The sequence below is a fragment of the Manacus candei genome, unplaced genomic scaffold (genome assembly GCF_025592945.1).
Source record: "Manacus candei isolate 608988 ecotype Guabito, Panama unplaced genomic scaffold, ASM2559294v1 h1tg000027l, whole genome shotgun sequence".
In the NCBI taxonomy this organism is placed as follows: domain Eukaryota; kingdom Metazoa; phylum Chordata; class Aves; order Passeriformes; family Pipridae; genus Manacus; species Manacus candei.
Window position 1 is genome coordinate 4,188,683 of NW_026138075.1, and position 17,198 is coordinate 4,205,880.

Here is a 17,198-nt window from a genome sequence, read left to right on the forward strand (position 1 = left end):
CAAGAATACCTTGCTTTGGATTTCTACATCCCTCTTGTAACATACCATAAGCCATTTGTCAAGACAACAACCACTACCCATCCTGTACAGAAAATGCACAGAAAAAAGAAAATTCAACCGCTATATCCTAAATGGAGCCTAAAAGTGTTAAGCCCATGCGTCATCTGAACAGCACTCCAAAGTAACATAAAACTTTACCAACATAAAGAAACACTACAGGACAAAGAGCGTGTAAGTGTACGCGCTGCTCTTGTACTTACTTAAGCAAGACTTGGAGATGTGCTTTTTTAGGAGAATTAAGTAGAATGTGCAGGAAACCAGGGATTGCACACAATTCATAATCAACTTGAGAAGAAAGTGATACATAAAAATATTCATGATAGTTTGATTTAACAACAGTTTACTCCAGGTATAATTTGAAAAGTACTGTGCCATAAAAGCATTCACAACTTCTCGTCTTTTGGCAGGGGTAATGAATATTGAACATCTGCAGGGCTGTTGTGAGTTCATGAACTACAGAAATAAAAAACTGCCTTCTTTTGGTAGCCTAGTTCTTATGTAAAAATCCAAAAATAATACACTCTAGTAACAGCATCCACAAGGAATCAGATACTTGGCCTCAAAGTAAGACAGAGCAGCACAGGGCTTATGGCAACTACCACTGCTAATGTAGGCTCCAATGCTTATGTTAGGATGAAATCAAGCATAGCAAGCTCAGCCTTTCCAAACCATGCATTGGTTTGGGGGGAGAGGTGGAATTCTATGTCAATGTCTTTAATAAAGCAGATGTGACTCATTGCACTCTCATTTAAAATCATTAACTGAGGCTTCTCTTTTTCCTGCTGAATCAACGGCAGCAGCACTGGGGGTAGTACCACTGGGGCAGTGATCCTTCCTAACTTTCTGCTCTCAGTACAGTCACTTAAATAAAATCATATTATTTGATACAGCAGTTTTGTGACACAAAACCTGGCTTTGGTTTCTCCTTAACACCTTGCAACACTCTTATTCACCCTACTTCCGCAGTGGTACTGATCATAGAACAATATGGAATTAATTTAATCAGTATATCATCCCAATAAATCTTTCAAAAGTACTTTTTTATTAATTGAAGAACACATTTCATTTATATGTGTTGTTTCAATAAACCAAGTAATCTAAAATATCTTTACTTAACAAATTTTTAATGCTGAAAGCATCTGTTAGGTCATGTCGGGGTTTGATGGGCCTTTTTAATTATTATTTTTAGAATGAGAAAAAGGCATTTTTCAAACACTTTCCTGTATCTTTCCTTTTCTCATTTAGATTACCTAACCCGAATTCAATAATTGCCAAGTAGAATTTCAACACCTTGTAGTCCCACTGTGGACAGTTCAAGTATTTCTAGAAATATCCTGGAAAAGAACTAATGCCAAACAGTACTCTCAAGTTTGCAACATCCAAATGCTGTATTTGAAGTCAGAAATTTAGAACTTGCCTCATTTACATTTCTCTGCCAAAATATATATCCTGCATTCAGTCCCACGATGATTTCTTGCTTCATGTGAGCTTTAATTATAGATTCAAGGGAAAACGTCTATATAAGTAACACTTCCTGCAAGGGTCACACTATATCAAGTGTATTCACCATCTGTGTGAAGTCTATGCACCATCTTGCTCTCTTGTCCAAGGCCTGTTTCTCTGCAACAAGGATCAAACCACCTTCCTATTCTGTCTTCCAACTGCATCCTTTTTTATTCTCTCTCTTTTAATATATATGGGCGATCAATTCCACTGTCCCATCCTTTGTGCACTGAAATTCACGAGTATATCCAAAGGTTAAACTCTAACAAAATGTGATACTTCAAATTTCAAACTTCCCGTTTATTCAAAGGACATTCTACTCACAGTCTGGATCTGAGGCACCAGTGTGTGACCAGCAATACACTTCAGTTTGATATGTGAGTCAGCCTTATATACAGTACATCACAGATGAATGTATCTGTGCATATGGTGGCCATGGGCCAAAAAAAAAGAAACGTTGAACTCAAAAACTCACTCACAAGAACTCACTCTCCTTGTCACTCTGACCAACCCACTTTCAAGATTACTTGATGAATCACATCAATTTGATAAATACTGTATGAATATATTACAGGTATTTTTCAAGTAAAGAAATATTGTTAAAAAAACTTTTAGCAAACTTTTAACTTTTACTGCAAACATGAACTTCCCTCAAAATCAGCAATGACCACTAACATCTATGAAAATATCTTCAGTTTGATAAAATTAAATGAGCACAGGAGAGAAGTTTCACTATTTTTCATACTTTATTCCCAGACACAGCCCGTGAAGTAGTTCGCAAAAATTCTTAAAAGTTAGCAGTGTAAACTACTGTAAATTTAAGCACTGTCAAAAAAGAACCTTTTCTTTCAGTTAAAGTTTGGTGGAAACTGGAAAATTCAGTGAAAAACAGCTAAATTATTCTTCAGAGATCAGAATGCTGTCCTTCAGAAACTGTCATTATTTTTTCATTTGAGTAATGAGAAATAGACTGCAACTGTACTGCTGCAGCTATACAATGCTATTATACATAGAGTATTGCTATCCAACATTAGTTGCTTAAAATATTTAAATATTAAAATATTATGAAGATAAGACCAACACCAGTGCTCAGTTGTACAGCTATTAGTGCTCCAACAGCAGTATGAGATGAGATGGCAGAAGTTCCAACTCTAGAAGTAGTAATATTATTTTAAGCTGTAATTTTGTAGTGTCTTCTTTCAGAGATTCCTAAAACACTTTACCAAGGGAAAAAAAATTACATTTTTGAAACTATGTTAAGGAAATGAGCCTCACTACATCAAAAACTACCATGTCACAAAATTTATGCATTGGCACATTCATTTACATGTACTGATTTTGATACAGAGATTAACTGAAGGGCTATATTTTATGTTTTGCAAAAGGATACCTACTTTATGCAAAGCACAGCCAAACTACTCAGAAAAATCAGGTGGATATTTTCATTTCTTGTATTTCTCATCTAGCATTTAACTAGAATACATCTTACTAATTTTAGACTCTGTAAGCTCCACAGTGAGTGGAAGATCAGCTTTTTCAAGGATGTTCATCAGTACTGTCCAAGTGTTTCACAAACATTCCTTAATTCATTCACAATCTCCATTACAGGATGAGAAAGTATTATTATCCCTACCTAGAAATTTGAAACACAGACAAAGGTGCTTACAGGAAGCCACAGAATAACAGCAAAGAGGCCAGGATGAGAAACATGGGAGCACATGGGATTTCCTGTGTATTTGTCCACATCTCCAGACTGTACTGATCACTGTCAGGAGTGGGAGACAGCTCTCACTGCAGTTCATTTCATGTATGTGTCCAACACCACAAGGCTCAGTGTAGACAACCTAAATATGAAAGCATATGGCTTTCACAGCTATCAGCCATATAATGATTTGGGTTTCACGCTTAGCAACACACAAGGCTACCACCACAGAGGCAGAGACACAGGTTATTCACTGTTGCCTTGTCTCTTCTTTTCACAGTGTTTCATAGAATCACAAAACAGTTGAGATTGGAAAGGAGCTCTGGAGGTCATCCGGTCCAAACCCCTGCTCAAGCACCATCAGCTAGAGCCAGTTGCCCAGGACTGCATCTAGATGGCTTTCAAGTATCCCCAAGGACGGAGACTCTACAACCGCTCTGTGCAACCTGTGCCAGTGCTCGGTCACTCTGACAGTGAAAAAATGTTTCCTGATATTCAGAAGGGACCTCCTTGTACCCTACCAGTGGGTATTTTTATATATTGACAAGATTTCTGCCTTGGGTTTCCTTCTCCAAGCTGAACAGTCCCAGACCGCTCACCTTTTCCTCACATGAAATGCTTCAATCGCTTATTCATCTTTATGGCCCTTTATTGGACTCTCTCCAGTCCCATGTCACTCATACCAGGAAGTCCAGCACTGGACACAGCACTGCACCTGTTGCCTCTCTTTTCACTCTACTGAATAGTGGGGATGGCTCAGCTTCCTTGACCTGCTGGACATACCCTGTCCAGTGCTGACCAGAATACCATTCACCGCCTTTGCCCAAAGGGCACACTGTCACTCATGTTCAACCTGTTCAACAAATATTGTTAAAAAAACTTTTAGCAATTTTACTGCAAACATTAACTTTCCTGAAAATTAGCACCAGGGTCTTTTCTGCTAAGCTGCTTATCAGCTGGGTGGCCTCCAACATATATTGGTGCATGGGGCTGATGCACGGCTTTGCTCTTCAGTGCAGTAACATGAGGTTACTGTCTGTCTGCTTCTCCAGCCCCTACAGGTCCCTCTGACTGGCAGCACAACACTCTGGCCTATGTGCCACTGCTGATGTGCTGAGGGTGCACTGTGCCCCACCATCCAGATCATTAATGGTGATGTCAAACAAGATTTGACCCCTGGGATACACTGCTAGTCACTGGTCTCCAACTAGATTTTGTTTCATTGCTAACAAGCCTCTGGATTAGGTCATACAGCCCATTTTCAAGCCACCTCACTGCCTGCTTTTCCAGTCTGTATACAGACAGCTTCTCTGTGAGGATCTTCTGGAAGACAGTGTCACAGCCTCACTAAAGTCTGGGTAGACACCATTCACCGCTCTTCCCTCATCTACCATGCTAGACATTTCATCATAAAAGTTTATTGAGTTGATCAAGCATAACTTCCTCACCATGCTGACTATGGCTGATGATTTTCTTGTTTTTCATGTGCCTGGAAATGGTTTCCAGGATTAGCTTCTCCAGCCTCTCCTCAGGGATTGAGGTGAGGCTGTCTGGCCTGTAGTTCACTGGGTCCTCCTTCCTGTGTTTCTTGAAGACAGGAATATATTTGCTTTCCTCCAGCCTTCAAGTACTTCTCCCAGTTACCATAATTTATCAAGGGCTATTGAAAGTGGCCTCACAATGACATCTGACAGCTCCCTCAGAACTCACAGACCCATCAGGGTCTGTGGATTTACTTATGACCAGTTTACTGAAGTATTCCTTGTCGTGATCCTCTTCTATCAAGGGTATATCTTCCTTGCTCCAACCTTTCCACCCTGAAGGCCAGGTTTGCTAGTAAAGACTGAGGCAAAAAATGCATTCAGTACTTCCACCATATCCATGTTCTGTGTAACCAGGTCCTCTGTATTGTAGTTGCCAAGCCACCCTCCATGATATTTGAAAGTCATGGCAGTCAGTTGAAGTCCCAGGTGAGTGGAAAAGGGGAAACATTGTACCCATCTTTAAAATTGGTAGAAAGGAGGACCCTGGGAGCTACTGACCTGTCAGCGTCACCTCCGTGCCTGGGAAGATCATGGAACAGATCCCCCTAGAAGCTTTACTATGGCATGTGGAAGACATGGGGAGGTGATTCTAGATGGCCAGCACAGCTTCACCAAGGGCAAGTCCTGCCTGACCAACCCAGTGGCTTTTACGATGGAGTGATTCCATCGGTGGACAACGAAAGAACTGAGGATGTAATTTATCTGGACCTCATGGTCCCCCACAACATCCTTTTCTCTAAACTGGAGAGATAGGGATGGACTGTCTGGTGAATTGGTCAGATAATCAAATCCAGAGAGTGGTGGTCAATGGCTTAGCATCCAGATGGATGCCAGTGACAAGTGGTGCCCTCAGTGGTCTGTATTGGGACCAATGTTATTTAATATCTTCATTAATGACATACATAAAGGGTTCTAGTACACCCTCAGCAAGGCTGCAGATGACACCAAGCTGACCGGTGCTTTTGACATACCTGAAAGTCAGGATGCCATCCAGAGGGACCTGGACAAGCTCAAGTGGGTCCATGGGACCTTCATGAGGTTCAAAGAGGCCAAGTGCAAGATGCTGCACCTGAGCTGGGGCAACCCCTGGTACCAACACAGGCTGAGGGATGGAGGGATTGTGAGCAGCACCAAGAAGAAGGACTTGGGATTGCTGGTGGATGAGACACTGGATGTGACCCTGCAGTGTGCACCCGACAGCCCAGAAAGCCAATTGCATCCTGGGCTGCATCAAAAGAAGAGTGGGCAGAAGGTTGAGGGACGTGATTCTGCCCCTCTATTCCAGCCTTGTGAGACCCCACCTGAGCTGCTGCATCCAGCTCTGGGGTCCTCAAAACAGAAAAGAAGACATGGACCTGTAGGATCAAATCCATAAGAAGGCTACAAAGATGACTGGAGGGATGGAGCATGTCTTGTAAAAGAATTGGGATTGTTCAGTTTGCAGAGGAGAAGGCTCCAGGGAGACCTCACTGAAGGCCTACAAGAAAGCTGGAGAGGGATTTTAAAGAAGGGCTTATAGAGATAAAACAAGGAACAAGAGTTTTAAACTAAAGGACAGCAGGTTTAGATTGGATACTAGGAAGAATTCTTCCCTGTGAGGGTGGTGAGGCACTGAAACAGGTTGCCTAGTGCATTAGTGGATGTCCCATCCCTGGAAACGTTCAAGGCCAGGTTGGATGGGGCTTTAAGCAACCTGGTCTAGTGGAAGGTGTCCCTGTCCATAGCAGAGGGAGTGGAACTAGATGGTATTTAAGGTTCCTTCCAACACCCACCACTTTGTGATGATTGTTTCTTTACCCTGTTGTCTATGCGTATTCCAGCTCCGTTAGTAAATGAGCCAGGGATGTCTACTAAACATTCTTGACCACCATGCAACTTGCCAAAAAGGGGAAGAGCAAGGACATCATGAAGCAGTTCTCACATTTTTTACCTTAGAAGCACCTGACTCTGTAACCATTGCAAATCTGCTAACTATTCATGTAATTTCCAATTATGGTTTGGTTTTGGGGTTTTTTTCAAGGAGGTTTAACCAGAAGACACAGTTCTTTGCTTCCAGCACACAATGTGTGTAGAGAACAGTCCTGTGGGACTACATAATGCCCCCAGCATTATGCAGGATTATGGAGGGGTCTGAGAAAGACTAAGTACACCATGGGAAATACACTGAGCTTCATAGTTTGAAGATGCTGGAGCTGTTCAACATGAACAATGAATCTTTCTCAAAACAAAAAACTGTTAGATCTCCATAGTACAAAAAGATGTTGCTATTGACAATTTGTGGTTCCCTATTATATTTTCTTCTATGTATAGGTGAAAAGACTTGAGCCATTTATTCAAGACCATGTGGTGCTAGAACCAGGCTTAGCTTGCATTCTTGCACAGCATCCAGTGAACTAACACCATTCTTTTTCCTCAGAAAGGTGTCAAGGACAGGCCTAAGAAGTACTTCTTTTAAAGAAGTGTTTAATAAAAGATAAGAGAAGATTTTATTTATTTCAGTTTAAGCATTTATCTAGAAACAACTATTTTCTTGGCAGACAAGTAAGTTGCAGCATTCCACCAGGCTAAAAAGCTCAGCTTCATGCTACTCCTCTAAAGCATGCCTCATGTCACATAACACATGCTTTATTAGAGTCTATTTTGTATTCCACTCTGTTTGACAGTATTCACTCTTATGTGAAATATTTTTGTGCCATGAAAAAAATTTGCATGAATTAATCCTTTTATATCCTAACTTCACTTTTCAAACCATGTTTTCTCCCTTGTCTTTGCTAAATAGCATGAAAATTGTCCAGTAAAAGGACTGGATACTCAATGGGTATTTTCAGAATATATCCTTAGATATAGATCGATTTTGCAGTTCTCTGCAGGGTTTTTTTGGTTGGTTGGTTCTTAAGAAGGAAAGGAGAGTCTATTTCTGAATTAAAAAATACTAAAATCTGATACGCAAGTATGCTTGTCGTCAAACTTTACTCATACAACGTGCTACCTTAATTGAAAGCACACTTCATTGACAAGCATGTGGCGTAATTTAACAACTAATCTGACTGTCAAACCAAAAATAATGTTTACTACATAAATTAAAAAAGCAAAAACTGAAAATGCCCCACCAATGAAACAAACAAACCAATAAAAGAACCACACAAACCAAAACAACAAGAAACTCTTGGTATTGCTGGGATTTTCTTTGAAATGTTCAAAACTCATACACATTACTTCTCTTAAAAGCACATTCAAAGCCTTTTTAACAGAGTTGGACTGTGGTTTAAATATATTTTAGTGATCTTACTGTTATTGCTGACATTTTTCATATAATTTCACTTCTTTTTTTCCCTGTGGTCTAGATTCAGTGCTTTGATAAAGGACATTTTAAAATGCTCACTTTCTAACACCACTTCTTCAACCTGGTCTCTCATCTGGATTTTAACTCTTGCAAAAATGTGTGGCCTGGATCTGAAGGTTCTTTAAGGTTGAGCTTAACAATCAAATTTAGAATAGGGACTCTAAAATTAATTTTTGGAGTGCAAAATTGCCAGAAGTCTCTCCTACACTCCACTGCCCATTCTATAATTCCTTACAGAGAGGAATTATATAGTGAAATAGCCAATTAAACTCAGCGGAAAAGAAATGAAGACTGTGTCAGTACAAAGAAAAAGAAACACAACTCCAGATGCAGAGCATCCACCAACAAGGTTGTGGGCATGCAGTTGTCAATTATGTCACCATGTGTAGGAGTATCCACGATAGTGCAAATTGAGAGAGCACAGTTAAAAATAGCAGTGGAGACAGATGAAAGTAGACTTCAGCATGGTTTAACAATCTGTCCAGAAGGTTTGCAAAGCCCTCTCTTAAGTCTAGGCTGGCATGTCTTCATATCACATATAGATCAAAGCTACTACAGAGCTGTCTGCATGTCCTGCAATCACACTACTCGATTGCAGTGTAGACACATCCAAAAATAGAGCTACTGTAGATATGTTCATCTAAAAACTGCATTTGCAAAACGAAAAGTCTGGAAGTCTACTGTAAAGTGTATGAGACCTGATGAGGAACACATGCTAGAGAGAGTGTCCATTTTGTTAAATTCTATTAGCTGTGCTAATTCTGTCCTCTGCAGAACCTCCTTCCCTTGTACTCCTGGAGTACACTGTAACACATGTTGGTTGGCCTTTCCTGTGGGGATTTGCAAAGTCAGGCCAGGTTAACCTGAACCTTCACGTTCAGCAACTCACTGAGCTTTACCTCTGAGGAAGAGACACTGTTACACTCTACAGGCAGATGGAGACAATCGTGTTACCTGTAAACAGCACTCATTCCTATTCATATATTACTAACGCTGGATTCTGAAGTCCTAACTGAAGCAGGCATATTAGTTACACAATCACAGAATATGCCTAGTTGGAAGGGACCCACAAGGATCATCAAGTCCAACTTCCGGCCCTGCACAGGACCATTCCCAAGAGTCACACCATGTGCCTGAGAGTATTGTCCAAATGTTTCTTGAAACTGTGACCACTTCCCTGGGGAGCCTGTTCCAGCATCCAACTACCCTCTGGGTGAAGAACCTTTTCCTAAAATCCATCCTAAACCTCCCTTAACACAACTTCAGGCCATTCCATCAGGTTCTGTCACTGGTCACCACAGAGAAGAGATCCCTGCCTGCATGCTTCTTCCTCTCACAAGGAAGTTGTACACTGCAATGAGGTCTCCCCTCAGTTATCTACTGGTTCAAGGCCAGTGATTTCAAAAGACCATCAAGATACCAACAACACCTTTACCAGGGGCAGAACTTACTGTGAGGCAAAAAGCCAGGAGCTGATAAAGTCCTATGAATTCAGGACCTCCTTTCCCCAAACACTGGTTTGTTGCACAGCTGCACCACTACATCCTCTACCAGCTACAGACTACTACAGACACTGCATTCTCTCAAGAATGGCTTACTACCATTTGTCCAGCAAGTGACCAAAGGGATCTACATATGTTCTTAAACTGACTGTGTAATAAATTATTCACTCTGGGGAGATTTTGTGTGCATTTTGCTAAATGACAACCAGAAGACAAGCTAGGAAGGAATGCAGTCATTCAGCACACTTAGCTGCCTTACCAGGAGAGTATAAAGACACATAAGCTAGTGTTGACTCAGATAATTAAAGCTCTGGTAGGAATCGGATCGCAGCAGCAGGGATTACTCATGGGTTAATTTACCATGGGAAGAAGCAAGTTAGCAAAATACAGAAAGTTCTAGGTGCAGGGATAAAAATCCTTTGTTGCTGCCTGTCTCTCTGGAAACTGTAAGCACATGCAAAGTTAGCTGTCTGGACTTGGGCACCTCAGCACTTAATCATAGCGAAATTTCCCGTCACCAAGCAGTGCTGTCCTGGCAATTTCCACCAAACTGGGAGAAGCTGCTGACTCCTTTGAAAGGACACCCTGACAAATTAGAAGGCTGGGCAATCACCAACCAGATGAAATTTAACATGGGCAAGTGTCCGATTCTGCACCTGAGACAGGGCAACCCCAGATGTAGGGACAGACTGGGGAACAAGTGGCTGGAGAAGGAATGAGAGGCACTGTGGAACAGGACCTGAGGGTTCTGCTTGATGGCAACTTCACTATGAGTCAGCAATGTGTCCTGGCAGTCAAAAAAGGATCAATTATATCCTGGGGTGCGACAAGCACAGGGAAGCATTCCTCTACCTTACAAATGTCAATTTAATACCTACATGAGCACTACTCTCAGTTCTTACCATTGAAAGAACAATACCCAGTGTCCTGAGGTACCTCAGCTGCAGCATTGCCAGCCAGCCAAGGGTGGTGATTTTCCCGCTCTGCTCTGTGCTGGTGAAGCCTCACCTTGAGTACTGTGCAGTTTTGGGCACCACAATATAAGAAGGATCTAAAGCTATTAAAGGGTGTCCAAAGAAGGGCTAGAAAGCTGGTGAAGGGCCTAGAGGGGAAGCCGTAGGAGGAGCAGCTGAGGTCACTTGGTCTGTTCAGCCTGCAGAAAAGGAGACTGAGTGGAGATCTCATTGCAGTCTACAACTTTCTCACAAGGGAAAGAGGAGGGACAGGCACTGATCTCTTCTCTGTGGTGACCAGTGACAGGACCCAAGAGAACTGCACAGAGCTGTGTAAGGGAAGCTTTCTTTAGTCTGGATATCAGAAAAAGGTTCTTCAACCAGAGGGTGAAGGTTCTTCACCCAGGAAGTGGTCACAGCACCAAGCCTGTCAGAATTTCAACGTTAATGAAAAGCAAGTAATTAATGACGTAAGTATAACTCCATTTCCTGGTAATTCCATTCTGCAACTCAAGGTAAGTTTTTGCCCATGTCCTAGCAACAAGCATAAATATTGTGCTTTATCCAGTATTCAACATATGAGTTTGCAAAATGATAATATCTCAGAAATTAACATAATTCAAACATATACCCTAAGACTCTTTGCATGTACAAAGAGAAAAAACGAGTACACGTAGACTTAGAACAACAGAAGTGTGGGTCAAGGAACGTGACACAGCTCATTTACCCTACTAGCACTCTTCTGCTTCTGTGTACACTATTTCCCAAATATATTCTGCTTCATTTTGTTTGGTGCTTTTTGTTTGCTTTTAAAAACATCTTGGAGATAGCTTTTACAAATATTCAATAAGTGTCTTCAATATTTAGAATCTTGAGCCACTTGGGCTCTTCATATATTTACTGCTGGGACTCAACTGGAACTGACAGTATAGCATATAAAAGGCAGGATATTTAGAGCTGTATTTTAGTAAACGAGAACATGAGGTAGGTACATGCACATATAAGCATGGCAACAGTTATATGTTGTTGGTCTGGACAGTTAAAAGCATTTCCTAATTCTTTAAAAAAAAAAAAAAAAAAGCCAGTCAGTGTGGCCAGATCCTGCAAAAGAACTAAATGGATGGATAACCAGCAGAGCAGTGTAGCTTCAAATCACAATCATGTGCATGCCCCTGTTATGCGCATCACAGAATCACAGAATAGCTGGGGTTGAAAGGGACCTTTGGAGATCATCAAATCCAATCTCCTAATAAAGAGCAGACTGCACAGGATCATGTCCAGGTTGGTTTTGAATATTCCCAGGAAGGAGACTTCACAACCTCTTTGGGCAGCCTGTTCCAAGAAAGCTATGTAGCACAGCTTGCTTTTTACTCAAAGATGTAAACAAGTTGGCTAAAATGGGGGGGGTTGAAGGGAAGCGCTAAGTTCCTGATTAGAATTACATTTTAAATGGAATGTTCCAGACTGATACTGTAACAATAAAGCAGAAGGGGAAAGGGAGGGAGGATTTATATATAAGGAGAGGTCATATAATACACTGTATTGAGTTTAAAAGATAAGTAAAACAATGCTTTTTTCTCTGGTATAAACAAAAATAATGCCAGCAGTTTGACTGCAAACAAGAACTGAGGAAGAAACAGAACTGAAAAGGAAATGCTTACAGCAAACCTTACAAACCTAATGCTATGCTTTAATGAGGAAAAACGCATTCTCGAGCATCGCTCAATAATTCTTTAAAAAGTGCAAATCAACCCCATTCATGTTCAAAGTACGCTTTTGCAAACACCCCTTAACATACAACAAAATATACATAATGGAGGATTGCCCTGACTGCCAAACTATGGTGGCTCAATTGTACTTCTCTTTGATAACTCTAAGATCTTCAGAGCCCTGAATCACTTAGAGTTTTATCTTAGTTCCACCTTAGACAGGGAAGTGGCAGATGACATTTCTACCAAAATAATTAATGATTTTCCCCACTCACTTTAAAGCTCTCTTAGGATCTTAAATCAATAAAGTATCTGATGCATATGTTCTATTTTCTTGTTTCCAATGGTTCCATGGTGTATATAAATCTATTGTAGAACCATATTTGCATTTAAAGAGAAATTCTCTTGTGTTTTCTCTGCACCTGCTCCATGTAAGCCTATCTTCTCTGCCTCCTTCAAGAAAAAGAGATCTGCCAGAAAAAGAGGGAGCACAGACACAATGCTACTCCAAGTCCTCTTGCCAATAATCTAAGCACTATTTAGTTTAGTTTAGTTATGGCCCTATTCTGACAACAGTCGAGAAGAACTATTTGCCCCTCCAAAATCCAACACTTCTCAACTTTTTCTACCATATTTTTAATCTTGACAAGGAACATATATATTTCAACTCTACAAAATTACTGTATTTTCTAAGCAATGCACAGTAAAGCTTTGGCAAGTGGATTCCTTACAAAGACTTTCACCTGAAAAATACAAACTTTTGTTTATTTTACTTGGCATTAACTACAATTATCATGGCTGCATAAGGAAGGATAAGCATATTCTTCTCCTGACATTTTACTTTCAACTGTAGCCTGAAAGAGATGTAGGTTTATCCTAATCAAACTGGAACAAAAAGGGTAATTGCTCCCTTCTCTTCCCCTCTTTGCTCATGATTCATGGGTTGCTTCTGGAGCTTCATGCAGGTAATCAGAGACAGGCAAGGCCAGAAATAAAGCTGTGCTGCACATCTCATCTAGTCCGCTGAAACATTTAAAAGCCAGATGAGGGAAATAACTTGCTGCATTCCACAAAGGCTGCTGGAACTACTGGTCTTTGTGCTCATGAGATGCGGCATCACCACTCCATGCATACATGACACCGAACGATGTCACAACTACTGCCAATGTAAATTCTGTGCTGCTGGCCATGACAGCTGAATAACCCCCATCAGCCTGCCTCTGGCTGTGTGCTCCTCCTTTCTTGCTGGCATCTTGTCACACGTGGAGGCAACGCTACATGCACATCTCCACTTCAGAGCACAAAACTATAGTGGTCACAGCAGGGTCGTCCCACTTGCCCCTTCCTGTTTCTAATCAGACAAGTGTCCAAGAAGAACAGAGCTGCTGTGGGTGTAGATACAACAGGAGTCTGGGACATCCTGGAAGGAGACTGTGTGAGGAAGAGAGCTGCACCAGTGTGGGTGGTATCCCTTCTCATACGTGTGTGGGATGAAGACTTCTTGCACCTATGGAGTCTGCATGGGAACAAGTATTGGCTCCCAGGAAGATCACACAATTGGGAAGCAGAAGGGCACTTCCTAGTTTTTTAAGTTCTGCTGATGTCTAGACAAAAAGTGGTTACAAAATACATAATATTTGGGATCACAGTTTCTCATTCATGAACAAAAAATTACCTATCACTTATTCACAGTACTTCATCAAGGGACAGAATCTCCCAAAGTATTGCATAGTCACCTTTGTCCAAGAAGTCTACTTTTTTTTACATGCAGCACATTGTAAACCCAGAAGCTGGTCCCAAAGAACTCATGTAATACTTACTTGCCATGTTGCTGTCATTAGAGAAAAAAACATTAAGAAGAGGAGCAGCTTCTATCTAATATGATTTACTATCTTCTATACAACTTTTACTACCTTCTATAGAACTTCTATAGAACCTGAAACACAGTCCATCTCCTTATGTCAAAATGCCACTTAAAGCATTTTGAGTAGCCCACACTGGACTGCTCACTTCAGAAAAAGGAGGGTTTTTTTAATAGGTTCCTCGGATATGGAGTAACTCTTCACTGGGCCAGTCCTCCGATGTAATTCTATTTTACCCATTTTTTCAACAAGCTACAAGCCACATAAGCTTTCTGCAGCATGCTGAATCAATGACACAGACCAGAAACCACAAAGACCTGAAAAATCACTGAATTGCCAATTTAAGACAGTGTCAGTGCCTGTGATAAGCGGAACAGTCAGTTTGCGTAAGCTGGTCTCGACACACGAAAACGTGCAGAAATTAGACATACCACACCTTACAAAGGGAGCCTTTTCACACCAGGCATGGGCAGTATGTCTCTGTGCTAACTAATGGAACACCAAAAGGAAAAGTTACAATTTTCCAATTGTAACTATAGTGATGAGGCAAATGTCTTCTTGACAACTGCGCAGGTCAAATTCTAACTTTTATATACATGAAAAGTGCTTCTTACTGTTTAACATCTCACTGTGTCTTGAGCAACTCCCCAAGCCTGCTCTCGAAAACAGGTTTCCAGCTTACCTGCAAAATCTTCGAACTATGGCTCCAGTATCACACCAGGCATACTTGCAGGCTTAGCAGTACAAAGAGAGAAGTGGCTTACCAAGTTCAACAGGCATGAGCTCACCCATGAGCTAGTTGCAGAGGATTTTAGGCTGAAGAAGCTCATGTTTATGGGTGGTAGTTAGGCAAAAGGTCATGCTTTTTATGGCTCATTGGAAGTACATGCAGTACATATAACTCCTAAATTCAGTAAGGGCAGGACACCATGAAAGTCTGCTACAGCATGCTGCACAAGGCTAAAATACACGCACATCATTCTACATAACTTACTGCTGTGGGACCAGTGATATTTGCACAAGACATAAAGTGATTTTGATTTTCCAATGCTATGATTGTATAACTTTCTTCAGCCATTTAAATAACACAAAAGGGTCCAACAGTCAAGTGATTTGCTTAAGCATAATTTTTTAAAACTTCTTTTCAGTTACCTTTTGCTGTTGGATTGCTGAGGTGTAAAACGAGGCTATGCTTCCAAGATTTGCCATGGAAGCACAGGCACTAGCAGTTCTTTGGTGGGTTTTCAGTTGGGGGGACTTTTTAAAAGCAGTTGTGACTGATTAATATCTCTGTAAGAGTTGTGGCTTTAAGCCAATCATTGAAAGTGCCGTCAGGTGATGACACTGACAATGAAGACACACTGTTTGGGAGCTGGTTTTTATCCAGTACCATCAGACCTGATCCTCGAGTTCTTCTTCATATAAACTGCATTTCCTCACACAAAAATGCTCACTGATACGAGCATGAAAAAGGTTTGATCTCTGGTGCTGCAAAACCACGATCTTGGGCTCACCCAAGTATAAGCCTTGGCACAGCTTTTCTACCCGACAACTTGGCATTTATTTCCCCCCAGTTACAAACATGCAACTCCTACTTGATTTTTATCCAGATTTCGGCTTGCCCGGCGGGACAGGAGGGTGCTGACAGCCCCGTCCCCGCCCGGGCGCCCGGCTCCGAGCAGAGCAGCAGTGGATCTGGGTCGGCTCCGAGTGTCAGCGCCTTACACAGCGCTACAAGGGCTTCGCGGCGGCACATCGCGGGGCTGACATCACGTATGCGCTCAGCCCCAGCAAAACCCCCCGCGTTCAGCCCTGATTTCATGCGGAAAGCACTTCCCCGGGGCGGGCTGGCAGGGGCCGGGGCTCGGCCCCCGCTCGCCGCTCCCGCCCCCCGGCCGCGTCCCCCGCCGCCCGGGCAGCGCCGCTCCCGCGTCCACGGGGGACGGCAATACCCGCACCCCCCGCGGGACACCCCGGGCTCGGCTCCGCGCCCCCCTCCCGCCGCCCCGAGGGACAGCGCTGTCGGCGGCAACAAAGCCCCTCGTCCGAACGGCTCCGCTGCCCTCGCCTCACCTCAGCCCTGCGCTCCGCTCGGCCGCGGCCGCTCCACGGCAGCCGCGGGGTGATGGAGACAGGGAAGGACCCAGGTGACGCCTCTCGGCTGCCGCCCCCCCGCCACTCTACGCCGGTGCAGGCAGCGCTCCGCCAGCGGCCCGGCTCCCCCGCCCCGCCCTCCGCCTCTGTCCTGCCACCGGCCAGCGGCCGGGAGAAGGAGGAGGAGGGAAGGAGGAGAAGAAGAAGAAGGAGGGAAGGGGGGGCGGCCCCGCCCGGCCCCGCTGCGTCACAATGCGGGGGGCGCTGCCACGTGACCGGGGGGCGGGGGCTGTGCGGGACCCCCGCGCTCCCGGGGCGGACCCGGCGGAGGTGCTGGGAAGTGGGAACAGGGTTCCCGTCCCGCCGGGAGCCGCCCCCGCCCGCCCCGCGGGTCCTTCGCGCGTGTGAAGCGATGCCCGCGGTATCCGAAATCGCTGCGCCGTCGTGACAAATCGTCCGCGCGTGGCACCGCGCTGCGCTAAAAAACCACGAAAATGCAGAGCTCGAACCTGAACATGCCGAGTTCATTCCGCTCACATCTGTTTGAAATAAAATTTAACGGGTTTTGGGGGGGGGGGGCAGTTTTGTTGTTTGTTTGTTTTATTTTGATCTGCTGTAAAACCTGGAAAGTCTCTCTGCTTCCCTCTGGCTCGTGAGGATGGAGGCGGTGGCACGCTCGAACACCTTTCCATCGAGCTAATCCCACCTTCCTTGGCGAGGAACCTGCGTTTTCTCCCACAGTGCTGAGAGCACGAGGAGCTGCCGAGGGTGCTCCTGCACCCAGCCGCTGCAGGTGCCCGCTGAGCCGGGCAGGAACGCACCGGGTGTCCCTCAGGCGCTGCAGGGACTGCACGAAGAAAGAAGGCCTCCAAACAGAGTAACACCCTGCCACATGGGCACCTGATGGCAGCAGGAGAAGAGCATAA

The 17,198-nt window shown here is 43.4% G+C and overlaps 1 protein-coding gene across 3 annotated transcripts in view; it reads right to left on the reverse strand.

Moving 5' to 3' along the window:
* Nucleotides 1-16,362, reverse strand: part of SNCAIP (synuclein alpha interacting protein) — a 93,322-nt gene extending 76,960 nt beyond the window's left edge. For 2 of the 3 annotated variants that reach the window (XM_051789359.1, XM_051789357.1), the window contains exon 1: nucleotides 16,252-16,362. The gene's annotated coding sequence lies outside the window, so the exon portion shown is untranslated. Of the gene's footprint in view, nucleotides 1-15,773; nucleotides 15,965-16,251 lie in introns of those variants that run through there. The other variant, XM_051789358.1, reaches the window with a different exon arrangement.
* Nucleotides 16,363-17,198: the final 836 nt, after the last annotated feature.